The 27,695-nt window shown below is 40.0% G+C and overlaps 1 long non-coding RNA gene across 3 annotated transcripts; it reads left to right on the top strand.

Annotated features, from left to right (window-relative positions):
- LOC137668686 (uncharacterized) lies at positions 1 to 27,695 on the top strand. Of its 3 annotated transcripts, none has more exons than XR_011048974.1 (9): positions 1 to 302; positions 992 to 1,159; positions 1,862 to 1,978; positions 2,231 to 2,326; positions 3,001 to 3,125; positions 11,354 to 11,434; positions 16,725 to 16,846; positions 25,572 to 25,647; positions 27,150 to 27,695. It is a non-coding gene; the product is annotated as an uncharacterized lncRNA (long non-coding RNA). The 3 variants fall into 3 exon arrangements; XR_011048975.1 differs by having other exon boundaries at positions 16,725 to 16,978; XR_011048976.1 differs by lacking the exon at positions 11,354 to 11,434.

Raw genomic sequence — 27,695 nt, 5'->3', positions numbered from 1 at the left:
TTCGGTCGCTCTGCTCTGCCCCAAGTGAAACTGCTATCCCTGCCAGCCCGTGGGGTTTAATAACCGCGAGTGCGGCGGGGGCCCCTCAGCCGGGCGGGGGCTTGAAGCGCTGTCGCGTACCGGCCGCGTTCGGCTTGGCTGAGGGGCAGCGTGCCGCGGCCTCGGGGCTGGTTCTCCGGTACCTCGGCGTTGGAAACGAAGCCTTCCTCTGCCCTGTGCCTAGATGGCTTACGGCTGACCGGAGAGCGGTCCCGGGTGACGCCTGGCGCAGCTGGTACCGCTGGCGTTCCGCAGGGGTTTGGGTACGTACGCAGGAGGGCCCAGCCTTAGTCCTTACCGGCCTGCTGCGAGGGCTGGCTGTAGGATAAAACTAGGACATGTCTTCCCAAATCCAGAAAGAGCCACTTCTGAAAGGATGGCTGTGCAAGAATAGGACTGTATTTAATAATGCCTGTCTTCAGGTAATGCTACAGATTCTGTATGTTCCTGTGTCTCAGGATAAATCAACACTTTAAGGCATCACAAGAGAGTAGTTGAAGTGTCCCAGGTAATGACCTGGTGATTCTGACTGAGGCTGACAAAAACAGCTTGGGAAAGATGTCCACTATCTTTTCGTGTCAATTTTATTCTGTTCTTGAAAGAGCATTAAAAGAAATTAATAAATATGGAAACAAGACAGTTTTTGAGGCTGCTTCTTACCTTTAGGTGAGATGTCAGTTTAAGTAATAATGCCACATTGATGGTTCTTTTTAAAAAAAAATAAAACATTCCTTTCTAAAGCCTTAAATAGCAAAGGGCTCTGCATGTTCTTGTGTGATTTCTGTAGGTGAAAAGATGGAAGTGGGGCAATTTGTTGGGTGGTGGGGGGGAGTTGGTTGGTTTCAGCTGTGTCTTGACAAATTGACTATAATCCAGCCATCTGGGTTTAAGTACTAGGGCAGAAATGCGACAATTGGTACTGTTTTTAATATAGATCTTTGTGTCTTTGCAGTCTGGTATTTTTTCAGAACTTCCTTAGGGTCAACAGCATTAAAGTCTTCTGTTGCTGATCAGTTCTGCTGACAGTCGTGGATAACAGATGATCTGTAAAGGCCCTGTGCTGTTACGAAGTCTCTACAGTGTGCGTGTGTGTCTTCACTCCTGTGACACCTGGAAAGGGGTAGGGTCTTCCAAATCTTATAAAATGTAGTGCCCTCATGGAATAGAAAGTCACAGATCACTTCTACCACACAAGGAAGGAATTCTGCAGCTTAACTGGTGCAAGAGGCAGTAGTCAGTTGGGTGGTCTTAAGGGGCATGCTGGTTAGACTTCCAGTGTCTGAGTGCCTTCAAGTCAGGTGCAGCACATTTTGCCTGTAACCCAGGTGGATAGATAAGGGAAACCGGGGGCTGAGAGAGGAATTTTGGCAAAGTAGAGGAGACAGAGGAAGAGTAGGAACCTGCAGAGGAGCTCCTTATAAGAAGCCTCATCAAGAAAAGCAAGGGTTGTGTTTGATCTGTTAAATGTGTGGGTTGGCTCACCTGAGATGCAATGAAGAGGCTTCGTGTGCTTGTGAGGCACAGTTCTTTTTACAGCATGTGTGACTAGAACAGTGCAACAGAATGGACAGTCTCAGCTGAGGGTCCTCTTGGGAAGGACTGCAGCCTTCATGAGAGGATGCAGGAGTTTTATTTACATGAAGCCAGGTTTGTGTTATGTTTAGATTGTTGAGTGATTAACTGACAGTCCTGGCCAAAAACAACTTTTTAATCTATGCCTGGCAAGAATGTGACAACTGTATCAGTAAATAATATCACTGTGGTTTATCACTGTTTTGTTAATTAAATACATTACATTGGGTTTGTGCATTTATTATTTTAGGATAGTATTGAATTTATGGCTCACCGAGCAAGACTTCACACAGAGGACTTGCTGCTCACGCTCCAAGAAACTTGGTCACTGCTCGTGAGAGCTTTTTATGGTGCTTTAGATGTCAAGGTTTGAGACTTTTCATTCTTCTCTGTATATTTTAAAAAAAAGAGTACCTGTCAAGTATGAGAGATTACTGTTCGGGTGTCTTTGAGACAGAGTGAGTGGGGACCGTGTCTCTGTATATATGGCTAGATTGTGTGGGGTTTATTTGATTCAGTAACTTTCAGAATTGTCACTTTGAACTCAAAGGTCAGGCTGGCTAACTTTGTGTTTGGCCCTTGTTCTTTAACTATCATCCTATCTTCTTTGTCTTTACAGACTTTTGTGTGCTGAAGGGGACGATTCAAAAGTATTTAGACTTCTTAGGAGGCTATTTAGTTGTGAACTACTGATGAAGGCTTTTCTGGCCAACAGGTATTTCATGGAATGCTCCCATTGAGTTACTGTAATTCCAGAAACCACACCACATGGTGGCAGAAGTACTGTGTAGATTTGAATAATATTAACAGTTGTACATTAAAATAAGTGAAATTGTGAATTTCAATTCTGAAAGAGTTGTGAAAAATTTGCCCTTCGTTACTAAAACGCTGGAGTTGTGAAATCCTGAGTCAGTAAAAGCTTTTCAGCCTTTAAAATGTGAATTTTGTAGCTTAATCTGTAAATGAAATGTATTTGGGCCCCTCAGTGCATCTTATTTAAAAGATGTGTCTGTTACAAGTTAGTGGCGTTTACAAGCTGTTGTCTGATGTGGTGTGGTATTTTCAGTGCAGCATGTTCTATACTTGCTGTTGCATTGTGATCTGCAACAGATCCGCTGGATAAATGTGAATCCTCTCTTTAAACACAGATGGAGAAGTTGCCTAGAATATCCTTTTTGTATTGACATCTCTGAATCTTTGTTCCATCACTTTCTCCTTCATTAGTGTATTTTTTTCTTTATTTGTAGTTTTGGGGTTGTGGAGGGTGTGTGTAGTGTTATGGTGGTTTTGTGTGTGGTTTGTTTTTTGCGGGTTTTTTTTTTTTTTGAACAACATCTCCCAAATGAGCTTAGGGACTGGAGTTAACTTTCCTATTATTTCCCATGACAGGATCAGTTAAAGCTTCATCTCCTAATCTCTCAAGAACCTGTTTGGCTCCTCTTAGTGACAGAACCAGCCCCTGAGAGCACTCTGACCTGCAGCCAGTTGCTGTTAATGATCTGAGAAGCAGGCAGGTGAGTTGCAGGTGAAGTGACTTGATGTACATTTTCTGGACCCTGCACTGCCTTCCAGGGTCTGCCAGCTGTGCAGGTAAGTGGGTCAGGGGAGATGATCTGGGTTAATTATCACTCTTTGGCTGGGATATCTTTTTTTGAGTTAAATATTCTGTTGTGAGAATATGCTTAAAAACGCAAAACAATAGAAAAGGTTAGTGATGGTAGTAAGTATGTCTGTGAAGGTTTAAAGTGATCGAACTGAATTACAAAATCTGAATTTCCTACAAAAGCCTTAAGTGATATGCTTACTGACTTGATTTGTTCTTGAAGTACGCTCATTATGCCTCTTGGTTGTGTTACTGATTAAATTTAAAAAACAGATCTTCAATTTTATGCACTCCCTCCACTTTCTGTACCTAACAGTTCCTAGAACAGTCTAAGACTAGCAGGATGCCCTAGTATTTATTGTCTGATTCCCTTGCATGGGAAGGAACGTAGCCAAAGCACTCAGAGCTTCTACACCATCATTCTCAATTGGAGCACTAAATCAAAGTGGAAGTAATAATCTAGAATTGGAGTGTAATGTCAAGAAACACAGCCTAGTAATTTAACCTTCACATTGAAAAGGTGAGAATTAGTTTGCTTTTGTCTTTTAAGAAATTATGACCTTCCCCAAGAGAAATCTTTCATAGCAAAGGGATGCCTGTAATATCTATGTAACTGTAAGCCAAGGGGTAGGAATGAAAAAAGGAATGCAATTGCATGGAAAGACTATTGGATTGAATCATGATTGATACTTTTTTTTTTAAAGAAACTAAAATGTACAAGCCTAAACCTGTTCTTGTGACTCAAAAGATTGAAAACAGAGTATGTTTATTAAAATAGATCTCAAATAAAGACCCAAGTTGTTGGATTAGTGGTGTGCCATTTTGGGCATTTGTAGTACTAGCTCAGTAATTCCACTGGCAGGAAGAGCAACATGTTGTTTGGAAAGCTGGGCTAAGCTTTCTGACAAGTGAGAGCAAGAATGAAAATACATGATTAGCTCAATTTTGTAAATTGCTTAGCATCATTTAAAAGTTTTTATTTATACCAAATATTACTTTGGTATTTCAAATAATTTCTATTAATGAAGAGTTACTAAAAATCTGTTCTTGCCACCCTGTCTTCCATATATTTAGCCTGAACCCAGCTACTTCCTCTGCTTCTCTCTGTTCCTCTGAGTTGTGTTTTTTTTTTTCCTGTGTAGAGATTAAGCTCACGCATATTGAAATTTAGGATTTTGGAATCTGTAAAAGTCTGTCCCCATAGCCCTAAAAACACATTGGGTTGTCTTAGTTGCATTTCTGTGAGATTTGCTGTAGTTGTATTATATCTGCTTGATTGTCTTGTCCAATGTAGTATCTCAGAGCGCAGCAGCAGGGGAAGATTAGAAGCAAAGGAGGGATTAATCATTTTGGCTTCAAAGCCCAGTACTTAAAGCATACATACACATGCAAAGCATTTGATACTGTCCCGCACAATATCCTTGTCTCTAAATTGGAGAGACATAGACTTGATGGAGGGACCACTCAGTGGATAAGGAACTGGCTGGATGGTCACACTCAAAGAGTCAACGGCTCGATGTCCAAGTGGACACCAGTGACGAGTGGCGTTCCTCAGGGGTCGGTATTGGGACCGGTCCTGTTTAACATCTTTGTCAGTGACATGGGCAGTGGGATTGAGTGCGCCCTCAGCAAGTTTGCCAACGACACCAAACTGTGTGGTACAGTTGACACGCTGGAGGGAAGGGATGCCGTCCAGAGGGACCTTGACAGGCTTGAGAGCTGGGCCTGTGCGAGCCGCATGAAGTTCAACAAGGCCAAGTGCAAAGTCCTGCACATGGGTCGGGGCAATCCCAAGCACAAATACAGGCTGGGTGGAGAATGGATTGAGAGCAGCCCTGAGGAGAAGGACTTGGGGATGATGGTTAATGAGAAGCTCAACATGAGCGAGCAATGTGCGCTTGCAGCCCAGGCAGCCAACCGTATCCTGGGCTGCATCAAAAGCAGCACGGCCAGCAGGTTGAGGGAGGTGATTCTCCCCCTCTACTCTGCTCTCATGAGACCCCACCTGCAGTACTGTGTCCAGCTCTGGGGCCCCCAACATAAGAAGGACATGGAGCTGTTGGAGCGAGTCCAGAGGAGGGCCATGAAGATGATCAGAGGGCTGGAGCACCTCTCCTATGAAGACAGGCTGAGAGAGTTGGGGTTGTTCATCCTGGAGAAGAGAAGGCTCCGGGGAGACCTTATTGCAGCCTTCCAGTACCTGAAGGGGGCCTCCAGGAAAGCTGGAGAGGGACTTTTTACAAGGGCATGTAATGACAGGATGAAGGGTAACGGTTTTAAACTGAAAGAGGGTACATTTAGATTAGATATTAGGAAGAAATTCTTTACTGTGACGGTGGTGAGATACTGGCACAGGTTACCCAGAGAAGTTGTGGCTGCCCCCTCCCTGGCAGCGTTTAAGGCCAGGTTGGATGAGGCTTTGAGCAACCTGATCTAGTGGAAAAGTGTCCCTGCCTGTGTCAGGGAGATTGGAACTAGATGATCTTTAAGGTCCCTTCCAACCCAAACCATTCTATGATTCTATGATACCCTTGGCTTGAAAAGTACTTGCTTTGGTCTTAAAACTTGAGTTGTAAACCTGTCAATCAGATGATGGTTCCTCTTTATTTTTCTGCAGAAAAATATAGTGTTTCCTAATTACAGTACGCCATATCTACTGTCTAATTTATTAATGCATTATAGGTCATTTTGCATCTGATAAGATCTGTCTTAATCAATTCTCTGAATTTATTTTTATCTTGGTTTTTATCCTGGTGTTCCCCTTTCAACAGATTGTAATTTCATCATTTTGTGATCATTCACCAGCGTTTCCTTCCACTTCACTTTTGCCAGCTAGTTTCTCTTTGTTGGTTAGAGTGAAATTTAGAAGCATCTCATAAATATGTAAGTGACAAGTCAACACAGCAAAACTGTTTTACTAACTTTTTTATAGATGCATTCCAAGAACCTGCTGTCATTCCTTCTATTTTCTTTTTGCATAAATTGTCTGAGTAATCAGTCTGTCACATTGTAGTGAAAAAAAAACCTGTTCCAAATATTGTGATAAGTTTCATAAATATTTTTAGTTATCCTAAGACAGCAACAAATTTTGAGTGCAAAAAAACCCACACCTAAAGACTAAACTACTTCTGTTCTTAATTCTTACATTCATCTTAGCTTAGCAGGAGAAATTATTTTATCTGTTATGTTTGTTAATTCAGTGGCAGCCATCAGAAACAGCTATAAAAAGTTTAAGATAAACTGAAAAAAAATCATATTTACTGAAAAATAAGATTTTGGGGGAGGAAAAAGAATGTATGCGTATGTTTACATTACCTAATATAAGCTCTTCAGATTTTTGCAGAGTACAATTGTCATATATTCCTCTTTCAATTACTTTGTTAACCTTCTCTTCTTACTGTTTTCTGCCATGAAATAATATTCTGAAAATTTTCTTTGATGTGAACTACTGTCCTTCTCAGCTCCTCAGTTGTAAGTTTGGGTTTTTTTGGCTGGGGGAAGGATGTGTAGGGGAGTTGTTCTTTTCTAAGGATTGAATTATTTAGTCTTATGCTGAAGAACTTCTATGTATTAGACTTTGTGTGTATAGTAGTTTTTCAGTGGGTATCAAGATGTGTATCACAGTTTACTTGAACTGAGCATCTGGGCAGTATTTACTTACAGAAGCAGAGAATATAGCCCAGAGGTTTTATGGGGGCATGCTTTTGTGGGGTGTGGGAGGTGTTTGTTTTTTCTCACTCTGGGGTTTTGTCCGAACTTGGAAACCTCAATTATCATTTCAACTTTAAGAGTATTTGTAAAGCATGTTCAAATTCTGAATCTTTCCTTCCCCTTCTCTCCCTACCTCCCAGTCCCATTTTGGGGAAAAACTTCAGTCTGTCTGTTTTTTTTCACAGAAGGTCATAAGAACTTTGGCCACATCCCTGTTCAGTTTTGGCAGCTGAACATACTGTTGTCCTTGCTAATGCAAGTCTTAACAGTTTTGTTTTGCCTATTTATTTGGACACAAAGAGATGCCACTTAATTCAAACTTTGTGTTTGTTTTTAATTTTAAATGGCTTTCATAAAGTTATGCAATATGAGTTGGGCTTCACTAAGTAAGAACAATGTGGTTCTGGCAAGCACGAACATCCCTTTTTCAAAAAAGGATAGGAAAAGTTGCTGTCAAAGATAAAAAGGAAAGTTAAGTAACTTCAATTTATGTTTCTAGGTAATAATATCCTGAGTTTGTTCATCGATTTTAAATATTACACTTCTTAGTCTTAGGACATCTCACAAATCACAGATACGGATGCGTTCTAGTCTTGGACACTTGGTTGGTCATATTCACCTTGTGAGGTATGAGAGGCCTTTACCAAATGTCGCTAGAGAGCATCAGTTAGCATTGCTGCTATTAAGTTATTCTGGTTGCAGATAGTACAACTACAGCTTCTGTAGTCCTTGCTATTTGCGCTGTGGTACAAGAAAACTTTTCATGGTGAGCAACCTAATACATTATCTTCAGTTAAAACGTCAAAAGACCCAAAGGCACAAATTGTACTGTCTCAGAAGGCACAATTGTGTGTGATTCTGAAATGCTGGCAATTCTTGCAAATCTAACATCTGTGTCTAAAGAGCTGTATAAACAGCACTCTCATTTTCGAATTTTAGTCACACATTTTGGTTAATGTGAACGTTAGAAGGCTGCAAGCTTGCACCGAGCACTAAGGGGACAGAGAGGTTCTTTTAGGGATCCTTGGCAGAATGGTGATGGCACTAAGCTGTAGTTAAAACTAAGGCTTTATTTTCTTAACAGGATATTATGATTAGTATAGCACAGAATTTATGAGTAGAACAGCACAGGTTTTCTACAAGCACAATCGATGTATAAGTAGTGTAATACAGCATTTGTAATACAACTTAACTTATAATTTCTAGTCACCTGGACCCTCTGCAGGTCAGGTCAAATCTTAACACATGGTTTGCTGTATCAATATAACAATCATAATCTAGACTCGAAAAATCATATAAAAGAATACAAGTTACTCCCTCCTTCCTGGGAAGACGCAGATGACAGTGGAGGTGTCCCTGGTCACCGAGGAGATCAGGGGTCTCACTGTCCAGCAGCAGCTCTGGTCCCAGTTCCCCACTTAGGACTTGTAACTGCTTGATTTTCCAGGCAGTGCTCTGTGTGCTGTTACACTTCCCTGTTGTGTGGAGGGGTCATCAACAGCACCTGGCTGGCCGTGTGTCTGTGGCCTTCAAGGCTGCCAAGGAAGGGAGTAATCAGCCTGGTGCCCAGGAACCTTGAGGCTGGTAGGGAGAGGAAAAAGAAATCTGTTTGGTTTGTCTCCTTGGTTCTCAGGATCTTCAGGGCCTGATAATGAGAGAAAGGGAACGAATTCGTGACCCGCTCGGTCACAGAATGGCTGCTTGCCTTATAAAATGGTGTTAGTTATGCTAACCACATTACCAGGGGTCGGGAGCAGGGGTTACTGGTCACATATACATGCTTCTTTCCTTTTCATGAATCTTTTGAGAATGTGAGAGGAATACTAAATAAAAGAACTTCTTAAGCAGTCATTTTGTCTCTTTCTCACTGCTTTTATTCAGTGTACTATTTTGGTTGTTCTAGGGACCTTCACCTTGTGTAGAAATTGGTAAGCTTGATCCAGAGGAGATCGACAAGGTGTTAGCAGTTGTTCATCAGGTTCAAGGAAAACAGGGTGTAATAGTTTCCGCACTTCAATCATTAAAACAGTATGTTGAATCCTTGTATCGAGACACTGAGCATGTGGGTTCTTTCTTGGTTTATGGGTGGGAGGTTTTTTGTTTTCTTTTTTTGTACCACTGTCTTCAACAGTCAAAATCTTTCTTTGGGTGGTGTTGGGAAACAGTCATTCCAGTGTTACTCTTGATGTGGAAAACTATTCCATTATGAAATGGTACATCTGTCAGTTGCTGCAGGGGCCTGCTTAATGGCGTTGGACTGATCTGATAATGAAATGCTGTATCCAACAGCCTGCTATGTACTGCACGTTGTAGGCTGGGCCACTGCATCTGTGTTGTTTATAGCATTGTCGTTTTTTAACAATGTTGAACCACATTCCCAAATAATGTCTTTAGGATCCCAGTACTTACCAAATTAATAATAATTTTGTGTTCATGTATCTAGTATGTTAGTGTCTAGCTGGAAGAGTTCCACAGATTAATTCCTGTAAAGAGCAGCTAGGCAGCTGTCTAGCAGGGTAGACAATTGAAGCGATAAGCAATCTGCTAAACTGAGGAACTCTAGTTTGAAAATTAGATCTCTTAAGTCACCTTCTTCTAGTATGGAATGAATTTCCTTTTGGATGTGCATGGCTTCCTGAATTTGGAGTCATTAGCTTAGACATCATCTTTTTAGATGCCTGAAGTATAGTATGCCTGAAGTGCCTTATGCATGTTGGAGAGTTATTCAGTTGTGGCTGATGTGCAATTGGATTTTGAGAATGCATTTCCTAAGCAGAGCTTTAAATCCTGTATTGTAAAAGAAAGTTGGGAAACTTAAATTGCCTAACATATTCTTGTGCAACTTGAGGCTTTTCTGAGAGAACTCTTGGCAGCAAAAGCCAAGGAGCCAGCTGAAGACTGGTACCTCACTGAGACCTTTTCAGGGCTTTTGAGTACTTTCTTGAAGAGTTGACCTTTAAAGCTAATTCAGGAGCCTGTCAAGGTGACTAGCCTGGACTTGCATAATCTCTACTTCTCCAAGTGAAGTACCGTCTCTTCATCTCTTCAGGATGGATTGTTGGCTAACTTTCTTTCCCATGTTGCTGCTTTTTTCTAAGAGAAACAGCTCCTGTAATACAGGAATTCCTTTTAATAAATACCACTGTGATAATTAAGTTCTTCCCTGTTCCCAGGGATTGAATTTCCTCCTGCTGCCTTTTTCCATAGCTTTGTATTACAGACCTAAAATAAGCGAGTAGGGTGCTGCTCCCTCAATATAGGGAGCTCCCTGAATTTACTGTCTCCCTGTATATGAGGGCTTTTTGTTTGGCATAGTTTTTTTTCTGCTCATGACATTTTGATGAAGTGCTGTAACAGTCCTGAGAGATTATGCATTATGATGGTACATGACTCTTGCTAAACCAGTGTCCTGATTTTTCACTATCATCTCTTTGCAGAGACTGCATGTGGTATAATAATATATATCAGATGAGGCTTGTGGAGGGAGGTAATTCTCTTTTATTAGACTGGCTTATAATGGGACAGGGTGCCAGGCAAGCTTTTGGTCACACAGTGACCTCAGAGGGCTTATGTGCCCAGATGCATATCAGGTCTTTCTTCCAGCTATATTAGTTTAATAAAAGGTATTACCTCTCCATAGAAACATGCCTGATTTGCAGCTTTGGTGATCTGAGGATGCAACAACATGGCAACCATTACCGAGGCTGACCAACATGCTCTTCTGTGTACTACTTCCAGTTCCTCCCTGTCTTGTTTGCCATATGCACTTTTCTTTTCAGGTCTTGGGTTTTTATATTCAAGATGTGATGAAGCTCTCTTTAATCAGCGTAATCTTTTCTTTAAGTAAATTGTGAAACAAAATTAATTTGTCTAAATTGAAATGGAAAATTTCACTTTGCAGTGCCTCTGGCATCTTTCAACATTACTTTAGTGCATGTTTTTAATAAATGAGACCCAGGTTTGTAATTCTGGGAAATAATAGTCATCCATGCTTCACGTACAAGCATGTGTAATTTATTGCTATGTCATGTTTGTTTGCTTAAAACTTATTTGTGTTCATGAGCAACACAGTGCTTCATGGGATGATGTTTGTTATTGCCTTTCAGTTACTAAGTGAAGGATACTAGAAACTTGTTTATGATGCCTCCTTTATGCAAGATATATTTCCTCCTTGAGATAACTGAACTCAAAAGCAGTTTAACCAATAAGGTGTTAGGATGTGTCAGTAATGATTTCTTCACTTGCCCTGTTTTATCTCCGTAGATCATCTTTGTTTTCACGTAAATAGGCTTAACTTCATGATGAAGGAAGCATTTGATGATTGTTTTGAGGAGTTTAGTGTTACTTACAAAATCTTAGTTTCCCCTCCGCTTCTGTCAGTGTTGGGCTTTTTTAAGATCTACTGAAATATTTCCCTTGAATTTTCAGGGGGGAAAACACCCTTTGGAAGGAAGTTACTGATCTTAAACAGAAGCAAATGAGGCATCAACAGCTCAGTTGAGGCAGGCAGTAAGTAACCATAGCTACTGAGTGATGCTAAAACATAAACTTTAGATACTTTAAAGTTGTGTGATTATGTCCAACTTATGTACCTCTGACACTGAGGAGTATACTGATGTCCACCTGTAATTGCCAGCTGTATGGACTTCTAAGACATATTTTGGTTTAAATAAATAAGAATATCTAGTGGTGGTTTATATTACTACTCTTTAGAATTCCTAACTTATACCTGGCTACTCTGAGGTATTTCAGGTGGAATGTTTAATGTCTTTCCTCTTCCCATAAACAAGTATGTGTGTATATAAATAGTATCAATACGACATATCTGTCTAGGCAGCTACAATGATCAAGAGGATGGAGCCAGCAAGGCTCCTTCGCCATGGGTGTTTGCTGTGATGGTTTTTATACTGTTAATAATCACTGTAGTACATCTGTTCCATTAGCAATAAAAAGTTTTGCGCTGGCAATGTAATAGCTAATGGCTTTCCAGTATGTAAGCTGATTTTTTTTTTTTTTACTGAGATCTAATTAGTTACTGAAAAAACTGCTTCTTTTTTAAAGAGCAGAAAACATAGCCACAGTGCCCCAACATGTATATATTTTCATAAACTGTGTGCATTTACTTTTCTAGCAAAATGTGCAAACGCTCCCCAAGTCTTGTAATGATTATCTGAAGAAGCCAGATTTCAATGTGCTTTCAATGTTATCAAAATTATGATACTTCTAGTAATTAATAGAAGAATGGGGGGAAGTATTTGATATCCCTCTAGCTGTAGCCACCTTCAAATACTATAGGCTTTTATTATGGCTTTTGAAGATGATATATTAAATGAATTTTGGTCGGTTACCAGCAGATTATTCGTGTCTTCACTGGATGTCGGTACTCTGACTCTTTCTTCACTTCACAATGTCTTCAAGGTATTTTTTGTTTTGGAAGTTAGAGCATCCTTAACCTTAGGAAAGAGGAATTTAATATAATTAATGCCACATCATGGTTCTGAGTTTGTCTTGTGATTAGAAACAGAATAATTACAAAACTTTGAAGTGTTGCTTGTTGTGATTATGAATAATATTCTAACTGAAACAGATGGTGAAACTTAACTTTCTGAAAACAACTGACCCTGGTGTTTTTCTGCATTGACCTGTGTCAGAAGAAGTCAAGATAGAGGAGGAATCTGTCTTGGTTGATGAGGGCTGGGTCAGGGACCAATTAAGCAACCTGGATGTCCATAAATCCATGGGCCCTGATGGGATGCACCCGCGGGTGCTGAGGGAGCTGGCGGAAGTCATTGCTAGGCCACTCTCCATCATCTTTGCTAAGTCGTGGGCAACGGGAGAGGTGCCTGAGGACTGGAGGAAAGCGAATGTCACTCCAGTCTTCAAAAAGGGCAGGAAGGAGGACCCGGGTAACTATAGACCGGTCAGCCTCACCTCCATCCCCGGAAAGGTGATGGAGCAACTTGTCCTTGGTGCTGTCTCTAGGCACATCAAGGATAGGGGAATCATTAGGGGCACTCAGCATGGCTTCACCAACGGGAAGTCTTGCTCAACCAACTTGATAGCCTTTTATGAGGATGTTACCCGGTGGATAGATGATGGTAAAGCTGTGGATGTGGTCTATCTCGATTTCAGTAAAGCGTTTGACACGGTCTCCCACAGCATCCTCGCAGCTAAACTGGGGAAGTGTGGTCTGGATGATCGGGTAGTGAGGTGGATTGTGAACTGGCTGAAGGAAAGAAGCCAGAGAGTAGTGGTCAGCGGGACAGAGTCCAGTTGGAGGTCTGTGTCTAGCGGAGTTCCGCAAGGGTCGGTCCTGGGACCAGTTCTATTCAATATATTGATTAATGACTTGGATGAGGGATTAGAGTGCACTGTCAGCAAGTTCGCTGATGACACAAAACTGGGAGGAGTGGCTGACACACCAGAAGGCTGCGCAGCCATTCAGAGAGACCTGGACAGGCTGGAGAGTTGGGCGGGGAGAAATTTAATGAAATATAACAAGGGCAAGTGTAGAGTCCTGCATCTGGGCAAGAACAACCCCATGTACCAGTACAAGTTGGGGGCAGACCTGTTGGAGAGCAGCGTAGGGGAAAGGGACCTGGGGGTCCTAGTGGACAACAGGATGACCATGAGCCAGCAGTGTGCCCTTGTGGCCAAGAAGGCCAATGGCATCCTGGGGTGTATTAGAAGGGGTGTGGTCAGCAGGTCGAGAGAGGTTCTCCTCCCCCTCTACTCTGCCCTGGTGAGGCCGCATCTGGAGTATTGTGTCCAGTTCTGGGCCCCTCAGTTCAAGAAGGACAGGGAACTGCTAGAGAGAGTCCAGCGCAGAGCCACGAAGATGATTAAGGGAGTGGAACATCTCCCTTATGAGGAGAGGCTGAGGGAGCTGGGTCTCTTTAGCTTAGAGAAGAGGAGACTGAGGGGTGACCTCATTAATGTTTATAAATATGTAAAGGGCAAGTGTCAAGAGGATGGAGCCAGGCTCTTCTCAGTGACATCCCTTGACAGGACAAGGGGCAATGGGTGCAAGCTGGAGCACAGGAGGTTCCACTTAAATTTGAGGAAAAACTTCTTTACTGTAAGGGTGACTGAACACTGGAACAGGCTGCCCAGAGAGGTTGTGGAGTCTCCTTCTCTGGAGACATTCAAAACCCGCCTGGACGAGTTCCTGTGTGATATGGTCTAGGCAATCCTGCCCTGGCAGGGGGATTGGACTAGATGATCTTTCGAGGTCCCTTCCAATCCCTAACATTCTGTGATTCTGTGATTAAAATGGTTTCTCCTATAGGTTTCTCGTAGAATTTTAGTCTCTTTTTGTCAGATCCAGTCCAGGAAACTCTTCCTCTCTTGATATTGAAGTAATCTAAATGTGAGAGTAGTGGGTTTAGTCCCTTTGCAAAATACACACATGAGAAGATAAGTGATTATGTAAAGAAAAGGCCTCTTGATTACAAATCATGGATTTGCTCCATAGCTATTGGAGTGATTTAAATTTTATAGTTTTATGCAAGTTCTTGTAAATGAGGGAAACGCTTTTCAGAACGTTTTTTAACATAGTAAACATCGTAATGTTTGTAGTCTATGTCTAAATCTGTTTCAAGCCTCTTTCTGAATGGAACTCCTGGAAAATTTGTGATGGATAAGAACACACACATACAGCATTTGCAATATTAGTAGATTTAGGTTTGTTTTTACCAGCTGTCTTTGCAGGTCCCTTGAAAGTAATTAATGATCCACACACTTGAGACACTATTTGTAAACAACTGGTCTCAAACTCCCATACAATTTCTCATGTTTCTTTTTCTCCACTTCCCCCCGCCCCGTGTTCTTAGCCAGTAACTGTTCTACCACAAACCCCAAGAACTTACAGCTCTTCTCTAGAGTAGCTGGTGGTGTTCAGCACATACTTGCTCTGTCATGGCTGGATCTGTGCTCAGTCTGCACTTGAATTTGTAGCTTATGGATAGATGTTACAATGAGCATAGTAGTCAATTAGTATAGAGTCAGTACTACTTAACACTTCCTAAGGTGTAGAGGAAGAATTCCCTTAGCGATTTTTCATTTTCCCCTGAGCTCTAACTCTTGCTAGTTTTTTACTTTGGTAATAATCATCATCACTTTTTGTGGTCTTAAAGTAACACTGATGCAGATAATGGAGCTTTTACAGTGTCTTTGTTTTTCTTATTAGCAATGTGAGATGTAAAAAAATTTATATGACGGCAGTAAGGAATCTATATAGCTGAAAAATACAGAGTAGCTTTTGGGACCTCACTGTAAGAGTGCTCTTGCCCCATTCTGCATAGTACCAGTGCAGTTTTTAGGTAGTCTTAATGTTTTGGAGGTTTTTTAAATTAAAAAAAAAAAAAAAAAAGCTTAACTGGATCAGTTCTGATGTGTATTTTTCAGGGTCAAATATCTGATTGAAAAAAGCATATTCCTCATGACATTCTGAAATTACGTCTCACGTGACAGTAACTGTTACTACCTACGTATGGTCATTCTAAATTGCTGTTCTTGAATATGTTTATTTTTAAGCATTCAAGTTAATACAATGCAGTGTTGAAATGACATTTGTTAAGTCTTGAGACAAAGAACCTCAAAGTGGTAGAAAAACATTTTGTAGTCACACTATACTCTTGCCACAGTAATCTCTATATGTAGAAATTGAGGAGTTAGCTTTTTTTTATTAGACTCATTTGGAAAATACTTCCTGAAAGATATACTACATTATATATTGCTATGTTACTTAATGCTTTATCTGAAATATTGAGAAATAATATTGTGTAACTTAAGTTTAATCTTTTACATACTAGTTTTATGGGGCTGTAATTTAGCAAGCAAGGATAGAATGTACTTAAATGAAAACAGTTTTTTTTTTATATATTGTTGGAATTGTTACCTGGGATCATTCAGTTCCCTACTGAATTTTAAAAGTGCCAGATATGTTTTCTGGATTAGTTTGAAAAGCTTTATTTATTGAAAACTCATGCTACAATTGAAGTATTGATTGAAATGGAGCCTTCAGAGATGACAGGGTTTTGAGGGACTGTACAAAAATAGTGTGCCTTGCTGAAAGAGTAGAGAAATAACTTGGTGGCCTCACAGCTCTAGTCATCAGAGGACCGCGTTCCTTTCCATGACACACATTAAGCTGTTGCTGCTCAAGCTGTCTGGATAATGAGGTTGATAGTTTGCCTACAAAGGTTCCCATAAAAACACCAAACAACTAAGAGGACAGAAATGATTGAGTTAAATGTAGTCATTATGATCAAAACATCATGGAAAAATCACTTTTCTCTTGAAAAGGAATTTTGATAAATTCAATGTATCATATTTCTGAATTTGAAAATACAGTGTCAGGAAGCCTATTCTTGATCCTTATTGATGTTGATCAACGAATCTGTGTTAACAATGACTGAAGTTTAAAGCCCTCATATACTGTGTAATATCTACACTTAGAGCGAGCAGGCTACTGGAGATCCATCCACTCTGTTGTCCCTTTAGCAATGCTGAAGCAAGGGCATCTTAGAGGTTAGTCAGTCCTGTCATTAGGTATGCTCATTTCCCTGTTTGTGCCTGTAGCAGTCTCCTCCTCACATTCTTTGAATAATCTAAACTTAACTTGGATAATTGCTTGTGTAATAAATTAAATAGGCCATATAATTTTGAATTTTAGTTTTATTTTGTTTTACACTGCATAAAGATTTCATTATTTCAAAGAAAATGGCAGCTTGATATAGGGCAAAGTTTTTTTTGCTTACAAGCAATCACTGAATTACCTTTTTTTTTTTTCTTTCAGAGTTTGGAAAATCAGTGTGGTGGGACAGGAAGCAGAAACAAAGTTGAAGCTGGAGATGGTGGCCTCGATCAACGAAGAGTTGGAGCAGACACATCTTGAACATAGAAAAGGATGGCTGAAGAGTAAGAGCACTGCATTTAGTTTTAAGAGGAAAACAGTACTAGAATTCTTAGGTCTGTCTAAGCAAGGAAAAAGACTGATCTTGGAGTTGAGCACTGTTGGCCTCTGTGTAACAATGAGGGGACTGCTTTGCTGTAAGTACATCAAACTAATAACCTTTCTTGTTTCCCATTCGCCTTCAGCTGTGTCTGAAGTTGTTCTGGTTCATGCCAGCTGGTTCAGCATGTTCTAGTTTGTGGTCATAGCTGGTTTGTGTTAGCTGGTTTTGAACTTAAAAATGGGTAAAGTAGTAGGAGAAAGGAAGAGTATTATGTGGAGCAGGAGTGTATGTTGGGAAGGGTTAGTAGGCATTCTGTATGTTTGAATGTGGGAAAAGAGGAATGAGATTACTTGAAAAAGTGTGCCACCCCCCTTGCCTGTCTCGCCTACTCTCTCATGAGTTAAGAAAAAGAAATGGAGCTTCTAAAAAGCTCCGTTCAGATATGAGGGGGCTGGGAGCAGTCCCTTATGTTGACAAGAACGAGGGTGAGAAAATGAACACTTTTTCTGTCTCTGTGGAGACATCTTCCTTACAGGCCTGCTGATTCTCAGGGTATTATTCCCTTTCACTTAGCAGGTTTTGAGATGAAAAGTGAGTCTTGGGGTTTTTTGTTTGTTTGGGTTTTCTGTTTGTCTTGGAAGTGGAGTTAAAGCAGAAGCAGGCAGTGGTGAGAGGAAAGTGTTCACTGCATGTAAGCCGTTGTGGTCCAACAGTTGCTCCGAATGAGCCATGAAAGAGACTTGTATTTTGGTTCTTGCTGTTGAAAGGGAATGGGAGTTCTGCCATGTATAAAAGCAAAGGCTTCAGAGTGACAGTTTGGCTTCAGTGTTAGTCTGAGGTGGGAATGCTGGTTTTGTTTTGGCTCCCTTTCTGATGAGAATGCAAATGCCAATTCTTAGTGCAACTCCTCTGTTGCATTAAGAACAAATGTTCTAGTTATGTTTTTAAAAGGGAATTTAAGTAGTATTCAGCATATGGGTATACCAGAATGAACATACATTGTGGACTCTGACACTTCCATCTGAGATGCTAATGAAATATATCTTCTGGAACAAAACAAAGACATGTGAAGTCATTGCTGCTTTGAATCAACTGTAGTTCTTTCAGACAGTTCAGTAATACTTGAGACCTATCAGGTAAAATCTAACGAAGTTGACCCATGCATCTTTTGTTTTAAATGTGCCTTTCTATAATATGCTTAAGAGTATTTTAATCCTTGACATATGTTTGCTGATGTCAGGTTACCTCACAGGCTTAACTGCAGAATGGGAATTTACTGAAGTTTTTTAATATGGATTAAGTCTATTTCATTTCCTTCCATGTTTTCTGATGGGCAGGAGTTGAAGAGCTCTTGAGTGAAGGTGTCCTGTTTTGATTCCATGCTTTAACTACTTTGCTACAAAGCAAAAGACCAAATAAGTCAATAGGAAGACCTCCGTGTTTTGACAACAAGAGAACAGAACAAAAACTTAAGAAAGTGTAGTGACTGCCTTGTGTACACTCCTGTAACTGGAGCTGGTTTCCCTAACAGTATGAGTGACCACTTCAAGAATGCTCAGACTGAGAAGCTTGCTGCCCAGTCCTGAAGAATTTGCGGTGTAACTAACTTATTTCACATCTCTGCTGCAGGGTATGTGAAGCTACGACCATTTTATAAATGAAATGAAAATCAGATTAAGATTTGCACGAGGCTATGTTGTCATTAAATTATGAGTTTTTCACCTAGTTCCATGCTACAGTCAGTAGACCTTGTCCGTTGTGTGGCAGTTTGAAGTGTTTCTATTGCTTAAAAGTTATTCCTCTCCTAAGTCTCCTTAAGTTTCTCCTCAGATGCAAGATCATTAACTGACATATTCTAAGAAATAATTCAGTCCTGGTTGCTATCTTCAGTTTAAAGTTATGGAAAACAATTGCTTGTTTGGTGACTATTCGCTATGCAGGCACACAAAGGCACCCATGTTCTTGCACCCACGTTTTCTGTGGCTTCCAGAAATGCTGAAAATGAACATTACTTGAGTTGAAATTATGTGGTTTTGTGATAACAAAGTATTTTACTTACAAGAAAATACTTTGCTTTAGTAAAGGCCTTCTCCCTTTTTTACTGCTTCACTCATACAGCTTGAGAGAAAATGTGCATCTGCATAGTAGTACTAATACAGAAGTTAAAACAGAACTCACTCCATAGAAAGATACTACAACTGAGGTGCAAGACAAGTCAGTCATTTAAGAAAAAAACAGTCATGGATTGCAAGCAAACCAAAATTTGCTTCACCACTTGCATTTCAACTCCTGTCTGTCATGGTTAGTAACTTTGTTAACAAGGAAAACTCTTTAACTGGATACATGTTATCCTAAGGTTTGTGTAAAATGAAAGAAACTAAATTGTTAGATAAAACTCATGTTTATTTTATGCAGTGAAGTGTGTGGCTGACTTAAGTCACCTTCATTTTTTTTAGTAGGTCTGAACTTTTGCCATCGTTGGCTTTTATTGGAACACTTCTAAATAACGCTATTTGCTGTTGCACAGCATATGGTGTGTTAATGCTTTCTTTTTATTTTTAGTAGACCAGAACTATGTGTTCCTCCCTACAGCATGAGCTGGCTTTCCTTGTTCACATTCCTTACAGTCCATCTGCCTATAAATGTTTTTAGAGTACATCGAATGATGATGCTAAGATACTGATGTGTTAAGTCATTAACAATAAAAATGAAACTTGGGCCGAACATGTTCCACCACCACCTCAAAATCAAGTAGCCTGATTTTTTTTTTTACTAAGCTCTTATTTGGAAGCTTCTCATTAAAATCAGCATTTGTCACATTTGTTAAGAGCATGTTTGGGAGCAAATCTGAAATTTTCTCCTGTAGAATGCCTAGTGTTTTGTGAAGAGGAAATAGCAAAAGATTATTTGAGATTAGGGCAGGCAGTGTGAAACAAGTCCTCTCAGACTTGGGCAGAATGTGAGTGTTTTTTCCAAGTCATTGTGAAATGAAGGAGCCTAAAAGAAGATACATGCCTGTTAGACACAATACAGCTAGTAAGTTATATTTTCTGAGAGGTGAGTGATTTTCATTGGATAATCCTCATCCAAAATTATTATTTTGGGATGTTGTGGTATAAAACACACTATATTTGCAAAGCAACAGAGGTTACCACCTCTTCTTGCTTTACCTCAGTGGTTATTGATCTAAAAATACTAACAAACTTACAGTTGTCTATAGTTCACAAGTTGCATTTTTCATGGTGGGCTCCTCAGAATTATTGAGCGTGCTCTGGTGGAGCCTTGAACTTAAACTGCTGTTGAGCAGGAGTCCCAGATCTTATGATTGCACAGTGGAAAAAGGGAAAACAGGTGGTAGGGCTAGATAAAATGGTTCTTTCCATTTTTACCAGTGCTCTGACAGCTTTCCCTAGGAAGCTTTTTCTTCAGAAAGAGAGAGAAAATAGTAAATAGAACTGACCAGGCATACACAGTGCCTGTCATCCTCTGACTGCTGCTGCTTGCAGTATAAGTCATTGGGTTTAAGAGCTCGTGCTTTATTCATTTATGCAGCAATAACGAATTTTATTCTTTGTTTAAAAAAAAATCTTTTATTGTCAGTGTATGGCATGATTCATTCAGTAACACTGTAGTTAAATTAGTGTTGTCTGTCAATGCCTATGTATAACTTTAAAAAAAAAAAAATCTTGAGTAAACAGTTGATTCATAGCAGTATCTCTGTATTCTTTACCAGTTCCAGATCAGTATCTACATAGTAGAGCAGCATACACCCACAGTCTGCTATGTAGTAATACTTTTGTATTTAATAGCAGCATTTTTCAGTTCACTTTTCCCCAGGGTACAAAAGGTTTTTGAGGCAAGAATTCTGTGCTGTGTTAAGTCGGTATAGACAGCTTTGTACTAGCAAATGGGCATATTGTCATCAACCAGCTGCTCAGGGATGAGCAGAAACTGTCATATCACTGGTGCAAAGTTAGGTTCCATCAAAAAAGAAAAAATAGGCAGAACTGGTGGTTTCATCTGGATCAGCTAGGCAGCTACTAAGTCAGAACTCTTTGACATTCAAATGAGCATTGTATCCAGGTTTGGATCTTCTTCAGCAGAATGCTTGGGAAAGTAAGTCTTAAATACCTGTGCATAACCTATCACTTCTGGCATGTCAGTATCCAAAATTTGGTGGACTAAACAAACTTTTTTGTAAAAGCATGTCTGTCTACCCCCCTTTATATTAATTTCCTCTATGATACAGCCTTTTCTTCAAACCCTCATTCTAGTGAATAAGTATAGCAGTGTCTAGCTTAGGTGAGATATCTCAAATGGGTATTTAAAGGGTTTGGCTCTGATTAAAATCCCACTGATTCTATACTTTAGGTAGTAGGGTGACTCAAAATGCCGTTGTCAGATGTCTTTAACCTCTCCAGCTGTCCTGTCATGAGGATGAGTCAGAAGCTGGAGTCCTACAGCTAACACTCACTAAATCTGGAAGGCTCAACTGTTAGCATAATTGATTTGGCAGCTTGGGGCAGGATGTGGACTGGTGTGTTACTGAGGTGACAGCAGCCTTTCTGCAGTGCTGTCGCATCTTGAAGAGAAGAGAGGAAAGTCTCATGGTCCTTTGTTTTACTCTAACAGTGGAAACAGTATTTTCCAGGAGCACTGAGCTGATTGTGGGCTGATAGTAGAAACAGCGTTCATGGGAACTTCTCAGGCTGGCTGTATGGTGAAGACTTTGTTCATTTTCTGTGCAGAAACAGCAAGTCTGGTATTTGGGGGAAGGTGCTGAACTGGCAGCACATGCAGGACACAGGAGGTGACTGGTCTGCAGTCCTCCTGAGCCTGAGAGAAAGTAGGTGGCTGGCCCAGTCAGAAAGGTCCCCATTAAGACTTGGGCATTCCTACTGTTTAGTAGAGGTATATACAGTGTACATGCAAATTGAGTTCATGTATTCAGTCCTGATGTATCCACACCTGTGTCACCCATCACTAAGGGGACTCTTTTAGGGATCCTTGGCAGAATGATGATGGCACTAAGCTGTAGTTACAATTAAAGCTTTATTTTCTTAACAGGATATTATGATTAGTATAGCACAGAATTTGAGTAGAACAGCACAGGTTTTCTACAAGCACAATCGATGTATAAGTAGTGTAATACAGCATTTGTAATACAACTTAACTTATAATTTCTAGTCACCTGGACCCTCTGCAGGTCAGGTCAAATCTTAACACATGGTTTGCTGTATCAATATAACAATCATAATCTAGACTCGAAAAATCATATAAAAGAATACAAGTTACTCCCTCCTTCCTGGGAAGACGCAGATGACAGTGGAGGTGTCCCTGGTCACCGAGGGGATCAGGGGTCTCACTGTCCAGCAGCAGCTCTGGTCCCAGTTCCCCACTTAGGACTTGTAACTGCTTGATTTTCCAGGCAGTGCTCTGTGTGCTGTTACGCTTCCCTGTTGTGTGGAGGGGTCATCAACAGCACCTGGCTGGCTGTGTGTCTGTGGCCTTCAAGGCTGCCAAGGAAGGGAGTAATCAGCCTGGTGCCCAGGAACCTTGAGGCTGGTAGGGAGAGGAAAAAGAAATCTGTTTGGTTTGTCTCCTTGGTTCTCAGGATCTTCAGGGCCTGATAATGAGAGAAAGGGAACGAATTCGTGACCCGCTTTGGTCACAGAATGGCTGCTTGCCTTATAAAATGGTGTTAGTTATGCTAACCACATTACCAGGGGTCAGGAGCAGGGGTTACTGGTCACACACCTGATGTTGGTTTTGGTAGTGCTGTCCTACAGATGTTAAGAAGAAACACTGCTCCTCACACTGAGGAGAAAAAAAAACTTCACAGAATGTCATCCCATGCAAACCATTGTTAGAGCCTGTATGTCGGATTTGTGGTCCTCCCTGCCTTTCCCTCCCTCTCGAAAGGACACCTATGTGCTTCGTGCTCACCTGGCAACTGTGTACACAATACAAGAGTGATTTTTTTTTTTTCAAGTTACATCATCTTGGTTTAGCTATAGTTACAAACTGCTATTGTCAGGTTATAGATGTGTTTTTTTCTTTTTCCAGAGAAACTCCACAGATCTAACAACAACTTTTTGTAAATTTTAAGTGAAATAGCAATAGACTTATAACTTTAGGTCTATAGGCATAGAAAAACATTGTTTTTCTGTATCTTGCTGATGGTTACCCTGGCTGCATGTTTGAGTACATTTGTGTTTTGGTTTTGCTTTTTACTGTTAAAACAATTACACAAACAATGCTTTCATTTTACTTCCACAACATATCCTCCAGGCTTCACTAGAAATGCATACATTTCTACAAGGAAACAATATTTAGGCCTAGCTTTATAATGGCATTTTAATTGTCCTCTTAAATACACAACTTTTATAGCAGTAATCTTAACATTTTCAACTGGTTTTGACGATTTTTTTTTAAGCCAGATAGATTTTGAGTACTCTGCCGAATAGTTGTGAAAAGAAACTAGTCTACATAATGAAGTTACTAAGCCTGAGATCTGCTTTAGTCAGGGTCAGAATAAAACTGCAATAAAAATGTTCAAGTTCACTAACTAGGAAAGAGTAACTTGACAAACCAAGGTTTTGAAGTTAGGGAAACTGGCAAGCAGAAAGTCTTTAAGACTAAAGGTTTGCTAAGGAAACAGTTTATGGGATTGGATAAATCTCTTTAAAAATTAGTCTTTCTTCCAGCCTCAGAATAGATGCAACTTCCCCGGAAACAGTAGGGGAAGCATATAAGAAAGTGAGAGTAAGGCAGCACACCCGTGGTATTCTAAGGCTGGGCAAGGGTACACTATAGAAATTATCCCTGATGATTTCTGCAACTTAAGGTATTTTCTAAAACTAATGGAAGAGTTGCTGTGTGTTTGGATTTAATTCCTATGTTTGTTTTCACTGTTGGAAAAAACTTTGAGAAAATTGGTCTAAAAGTGTGTTTTTTTCTGTGGCTGAAATTAGGCATTGTGTTATCACACGCAGCTTACACCCAGGTTTAACTTCTTTCCAGAATACATGTATCCAATACAGATTGGGTACTCAGACATTGGAATAGAAGCTGTGAATATCAAGAACATCTAGTAAGAAAAATACTGTATTCTTCTGCCTGCTGTTTATTTACATGAAGAGATTTCTTATAACCCAAGGCTATGTTGTTTCTAATACTTTCTTTTTCTTGTTGACACAAATTTTATTTTAGCACCTGTGTTGATCAGGAAAGTACCAAGCACTTGGAATATGGTTTAACCTATGCTTCATCCTATATTTTGAAGTATTTGAAAACAGAATTGTCTTGCTTTTATTGTACTTCACCTCTCTTCATACATCCTTCACTGGGAGGAGAGAATCTCAAGGTATAATATACCCTAACTCAAGCTTCCTAGCTCTTTGCTTCCACTCCGAGACCATTCTTTCAGTTGGGATAATGCAACTGCTTTTGCATCTGAATTACCTGAACTGGATTATAAAACTGATACAGGTTAAAAACTTACTCTGCCTCAGGTGTTAAAGGAAATTTTGTGTGTGTGTGTTTCTTTTAATCCAGTTTGACTTGATCTAAGAGTTATTGCAGCATAGTGCAGGAGGTAGCACAGCTGGGAGAGAGTAGAAAGGATTGAATAACATGGCATTGTAGGGGGAGGTAGGGTGGGGAAAACGTTATCAAACTACTGCCTTTTATGTCCTGAAGTTGCTTGCAGTGATATTTCTGTTTTTGAAGGGGCAGCACCTAGCTGAAGAGGACTAGAGGATGACAGTTTCTGAACAGTAACATGGGGAAAAAAGCTTTGTTTCTTCAAGGCGGGGGGAAAGATTATGTTTATGGGGCTTCTTTAGTAATATAACTAGTAAATCTGCAAGTGGAATGTCCTAGTGGTCCTCTGTGTGTGTGACTGGCTTAGTAAAGGAGAATTTGGTATACAGCTTTAGAGTACAGATTCTGGTTCATAGTACTTGTCACTAATACAGAGCACCATAGCGTGAGACTTGTTCCTCAGCACTGAGTGATGGACCTTAATGATGAGTAGGGAAATGAAAGAAATATCAGTTTGTTATTCGTAATGTCCCTAAAGGAGGTGACTTTGGGATATGATTGTAGCTCTTATCTAGAGGAGGGGAGAGGAGGAAGTTATACATTTGCTGACACTACACTGAAGTTTCAGGATAAGGTACCAAACATATGCAAACCACAGACAGAATCTGCCAGAACTGTGAAGTCCAGATGCTTTGTGTTTAGTTCTTACATCTGCAAAATACAGAAGACTACCAGTCTTCTGTGCAGCTTTGTCTGTGTGTGTTTGGGTTTTTTTTTAGTATAAGCTCTCAACATAACAGCCAATTTGTGTGGGGAAGAATATGCAGCTTAGCAAGGAAAAGACACTGATGCAAATTCAAAAATAGCTTGATTACATTTTACTAACTAAACAAAGGTGATGACAGCTGCAATTGCAGTTGCAGCATAGATAGCATTTCAGTCGCCAGCTGTCCACTGAACTGTGGTATGTGGCTGCTACAGCAGTAGTTTTAACCAAACTGGGAAGGAATAGCAGAATCCTGCAGCAAGTCATTACTTTCTCTAATATCTCTCAGAATACAGGAAAACTAGTAATTTGGGTCACACTTTTGGACATCAAGTGATTTTTTTTTTTTTTTTTTTTCCTTTATAAAAACTTACAGGAACCTGAACAAGCAATGAACAACAGTGGATTAGATGCAGACATGGAAGATTACAGTTCCACCTGTACAGATTCAGGTAAATTAGATTGAGATTAACCAGTCTGGTTTATTCTATTTTCACTCTGAAGCTTTTCCGTTTAAACAGGCTGAAGAGAGTTGTTAAATGGCCATTAGCATGGGGGGGAGACATGACATGACAGACTCCACAACCACAGAGCAGGTGTGTTTTGTCCATTCAAATCATATCTCTGAATGGCCTTAAGAAGTGGACTAATCTAATATAATTTATTCTTGAAAATAAACTTCATTTTAAAACTTCATAAAAACACTGTTAATTTTACATGTCAAATATATGGTTAAAGTTGCTCACTGGTACTTTGTGAAGAATTTCTACTGTGCTTTGTGCTTTTGGTAAGAGTAAACCAATGCAAGGGTTGTTCTTTGAAGAAAGCTTTCCCATACTCTGGAATTGAGCTGGCAGAACAGTTATTGTTCTGACAGGTTCTAGTGTTTGGAATGTGAAATAGCATGAAATGGAGGCCTTTAAATAACTAAATCATTGCTGTAGTATGCGCTTGCTAAACTAGCTTCAGGTTAGATAAAAGCCGCTTTTCATGCCTTACTCAGTTTGATTTATGAGGCCTTCATCGTCATAATGTGTTCATAACTTCTGCGTTATGAAATGCTACTTGAAGAAACAAAATCTTGGGAAAATTGTGCTAACAGTTTGTTGTATCTACTTTTCATTTTGGAATAAAACGGTTTTAAGTTTGGATGACCAAATGGGCACATATGCTTAGAGTTTTTTTACCACAGGAACTGTTTCTTCCACGATTACCAACACATGGCCACAGCAAACTGCTCGAAAACTTCTATGAAGCTTTCTGACAGATATGCTGCCCATGAAGCCTCCTCTTTTTTCTCAAATCTACCATCCTTCCAAAAGCTTCTGTAAAAAGATTAACTTTGCAGAAAGCCCTGAAGATCAGATAATTTGGCCTGAATTTGGAACTTGTTCTTAGCATGTTAAGAAATGGGTTTAGACTCAGATTTTTTTTGTCTCCTTTTTTAAGGGGGGGTGGGTATGGCTTCAAGCATTTTAAAACTGGAATTTTTTTAAAGAAACTGACTGCATTTAATTGAACACTATCTTACCTTGTTTAAAATATACCCTTTCCAAGTTTGTAACTCTCTTCCTCATAGTACAAGAAAATAGTCTTTTGAGATGCACTGAGCATTTTCATGGAGTATAGAAGATCGTGTCTAATTGGGAAAAGCCTAAACCAAGTATTCCTCCTACATAAGCAAATAAGAAATGGATACCACTTCGGTGCCGTTTCCATAGCAAGCTGTCTTGAAGGGTTAGTAGTAAATATGAATGTAGGTCTGCATTTTCCTTTCAAGAAAAAAAGCCATTAATCATGAATGGAAGTGGATTTCAGTTATCATAGCTTGATTTTAAATATACTGTGGGGAACAGTTATTGTAACTTAATTTTAAAACTCACTGCCAGTCTTTATTGTGTAATTGTCTATTAGATATCCGCTGCGCTAACTGTGCCATCTGCTTTTCCTGCAGGGCATGTGAAGAGAAAGAAAATGAATCACTTAGCCATCCGAAAAACTGAACAGTACTTGAATCAGATGCAGAAGGACAGCATAAAACTAACTGAAAGGATATTGGCTTTGGAAGAACAATCTCTTCAGAAGCTCCCTGAAATTTAATCTGCCAGGCCTACTTTAGCCAGTTCCATCATGAACACAGACATCTCAAAGGCTGTCCCAGGTTCAAGGAGGAGTAGCTTAAAGCTAGGCCTCTTAATGCCACTTTTAATTCAAGGAGATCCTAATATGTGCAGAGTTGGGACTCCTAGGAGCACTTAAATAACTTTCAGTTATTTAAATGGCGTAATGCCTTTTTTAAAGGTGGAAGGCTTGTATCAAATTTGGCTGTGAAGTGCTGTGCACAGTGTTTGATACTACAGACATTCCCAGACAGTTTACTTGAGGCCTTCTGTGCTTGTTCCAAGGGCAACATATGTGCAAGCTCAGTGACTGATGTCTTTTGCTTTCACAGGGATCAATATAGACAAATCAATAAAGATAACTGGATCTGAAACACAAA

The sequence above is a fragment of the Nyctibius grandis genome, chromosome 1, assembly GCF_013368605.1.
Source record: "Nyctibius grandis isolate bNycGra1 chromosome 1, bNycGra1.pri, whole genome shotgun sequence".
Lineage (NCBI taxonomy): Eukaryota > Metazoa > Chordata > Aves > Nyctibiiformes > Nyctibiidae > Nyctibius > Nyctibius grandis.
This window is presented reverse-complemented; position numbering and strand designations above follow the sequence as displayed.